Source organism: Oncorhynchus clarkii, chromosome 16 (genome assembly GCF_045791955.1).
Source record: "Oncorhynchus clarkii lewisi isolate Uvic-CL-2024 chromosome 16, UVic_Ocla_1.0, whole genome shotgun sequence".
In the NCBI taxonomy this organism is placed as follows: domain Eukaryota; kingdom Metazoa; phylum Chordata; class Actinopteri; order Salmoniformes; family Salmonidae; genus Oncorhynchus; species Oncorhynchus clarkii.
Genome location: NC_092162.1, coordinates 51,591,305 through 51,594,637, shown reverse-complemented (window position 1 = coordinate 51,594,637; position 3,333 = coordinate 51,591,305). Strand labels below are relative to the sequence as shown.

Here is a 3,333-nt window from a genome sequence, read left to right as displayed (position 1 = left end):
GCCAACAAGTCCTCAGCATATGTGGGAACTCCTTCAAGACTGTTGGAAAAGCATTCCTGATTGAGAGAAGCTGATCGAGAGAATGCCAAGATTGTGCAAAGCTGTCATCAAGGCAAAGGGTGGCTATTTGAAGAATCCCAAATATAAAACATATTTTGATTTGTTTAACACTTATTTGGTTACTACATGATTCCATATGTGTTATTTCATAGTTTTGATGTCTTCACTATAAAATAGTACAAATAAAGAAAACCCCTTGAATGAATAGGTGTTCTAAAACTTTTGACCAGTAGTGTACCTTTAAACCAATTTCAAATGGCATATTTAAAAAAAAAAACTATAGGGGCCTATATTCTTGTTAATTGCCCAATCTCTCATATACTAATATTTTTCCATTTTTGATTTGTTATAGTAAATCCAATATTTCAGATATAAATAGGGGCTTACCTAATTAGTCATGAGACATTTTTAAACCAAAGTAATGTCACAGTTTTGTATTGCTAGCTATAGAAAGGGACTGTGGTATCATTTGACTCTGTTCACATGATGTAATACTATGGTCATGTAGACATAATGTCTTCTATATTACCATTCCCCATGGTTACATTTGTGGAATACTATAGATTCCAACAAGCGACCGGGGGCCCTGTTACTGCTTATGTCGCTTATGCCTGGGGCCAGCCCTGGGTGGCACCTGATATGTTGAGTTAGTAGATTAACAATAGCTAGATGAAGTATGTGGTTGAGTGTCACTTGTCTGTGTCAATAGCAGAATCACAGCAGAAACACACACCTGTCATAGGCTAATAATTGGTAAATTATTAGAATCATAATTTGTTTAATTGTAGCATACACTATTGGTGTCTCCTATTCAATCACCTCATTACACTTTAGGCCTAAGTTATTTAGAATGAATTAGGCTATTCCAGAGCCTTATATTGAGATAAATAATCTATAATCCAAATATAAGGCTCTGGTCTACTACATTAAATGTGACTTTATTAGTCTATGTGGCATGAACCTTGGTGGCTAGAGCATGAGAACAGTTTGTAGAAGCCCTATAGTCAGGGCCGGCTCTAGTCTTTTGGAGGCCCTAAGCAATATTTGGTTTGGGGGAATGCTAACAAGCAGGCCAAATCTTGACAGCAGAAAGTTTTAAAGTTAATTTCCTGCAATTCTACAAATTTTGCCTTGGGGCAGGGAGACATTTTTGCTGTTTTAAAGCAAGTTTTCTGCAGTTCTACCCATTTTGCCATTGGGCGGAGAGAGCATTTGGCAATTTTATAACACATTTCTTGCAATTCTACTCATTTTGCCCGCTTATGTTGCTTATGCCTGGAGGCCAAAAAGGTATAAAAGAAATAGGCATATGAAGAATAGATTATTAATGTACAGAAAGATGTGAGTGGAAAAAGAGTTCAAACGATGGGAAAAAAACAAAGATATTGATGAGGTAAGATTACATCATCATGTGTAGGCCTATATAATTTTGATTGCAAAATTAATATACTGGCTATAGGGATATAAGAGCTTCACAGGAATACCGAAAGGCTATACATCATGAAGGGAGGGGCCTGGAGAAATTGGAGTGGGTTGTTGGTAGCTGAGCCATTGTCAAGAACTGGATAGCAACAGCAATAGAGTACCGCTGCCATGGTCGCGGTGGGAGGAGGCGACGCGGAATTCACCAACCAAAGGAGCCGGAATCACTCTGACACTGTTCAACACCGACCGAATGCAATTATAAACAACGGTATTAGAATATGAATAAATACATCCGGGGCTAGGGAAAATACAATAGGTTTAGTGGTGGGCTTGACACGTCATGTTTGAAGTTAAGTAAATGCATGAACAATTGCGAATAGGCCTAGAGCCTATGGTAGACTGGGTCATTTGAAGCATTCAACTTGATCCGATCCTTTCAGAATTCATGAACAGATGATGTTGATAATAATTCATCAACGAGGGCTGATGACGAGACACCAACACCCCAGTTGCATCGCATTCGCAAATGGGTAGACCTGTATCGATGCTGTCATAACGGAAATTCGCCCAGTGAATAATACAGCTACCGATTGTTATAGCCTCGAGTCCATAATGCGGTTCCCTGTTGTAATTTACCATAGGGCATAGATCACACAAATGGCACTTAAATCTGCAGTGGTGTGTGTCGACTATAATAACCAGATGATATGACGGGCCTACATGTACAGTTTGTCTATGGCATGCGTCATGGGGCTGCATGAATCATAACAGAAATAGGCTATGTTGTAGCCCCAAAAAATGGGTTTCACACACGTTAACGAATTAACCAGGTACCAGAGGGGAAAAAAATAAGGCTACGTGGGGCCTAGAAGTAATAACAAAACAATTACATAGGAAGGTGAAAGGAAATCTTACCTTATTTATTATGCTTGTCCCCGAGACAAAGGCTTAGGATTTTATTCTAGGCCGCTTGTTGCAGTCCACATTAAATATAAAATGATTCAAAGATCATGGTAAAGCAACAGTAAATGGCATAGAGGGGTCAACAAAACGAGCATAAATTCCAAATATAATCCACAATGAATGTCGACATCCTTCACAATTAAATGACTGAAAACATCATTTATACAGGGTATTGTCACCTCAGTAGAATCAGATCTTAATGCACATATATTTTTACTTTTGCACGGCTCCCCCGTCAATTAAGCCTGTTGCAGACTTCTGAAATAAACACAGGTTTTAAAGAACAAAAAGGATCGTTTCCTCTTTTTTCGTGTGCATGTCATGTCTTCGGGTTTTCCATAAAGCTCTCCCAATGTTCAGCAATAAATTCCCATCACACTGACAGAATAGAACAAATGGGTCAATTCCAATTCTGACAATCTTTTCTGTTTTCAAATACTTATTTCTCGGTGTCATCAACTGGATCCTATCACTGGTAAACGCATCTCAATTTTGAAAATAACGGTGTTCATATTAAGGAACATCACGCTTTTATTGTGGGTCTTGCTCTGCTTGTTGGATTCTCCATCAAAAAAAGAGACGCCTTTTTTCGACCATTCTAGTCTCCTGTGATTTTATACTTTCAGTGATAACCCATCCGCTTCCATATTCAACTGTAGGCCAATATGCGGACTCCGTTCAGAGTGCAGTCATCCTTTTTGAAAATATGTACACTGAGTCTGTAGGCGCCCTATATATTTAAAAATGCACCCGTCAGGTTTGGTCTTTGATGGGATTTAAAAAACGATTCATTGTTTGCGGTGATAAATCCCAAATCCCAGGTCTTTCACGGACATGTCAAGTCGTTCGGAATCCATCCTCAGTCATTGTATAAATAATGGAAAC

General features: G+C 38.7%; 1 protein-coding gene across 1 annotated transcript in view; it reads right to left on the bottom strand.

The window, feature by feature from the left end:
* Nucleotides 1-2,740, bottom strand: part of LOC139367690 (probable G-protein coupled receptor 173) — a 13,188-nt gene extending 10,448 nt beyond the window's left edge. Inside the window, exon 1 of the mRNA XM_071105979.1 lies at nucleotides 2,401-2,740. The gene's annotated coding sequence lies outside the window, so the exon portion shown is untranslated. The remainder of the gene's footprint in view (nucleotides 1-2,400) is intronic.
* Nucleotides 2,741-3,333: the final 593 nt, after the last annotated feature.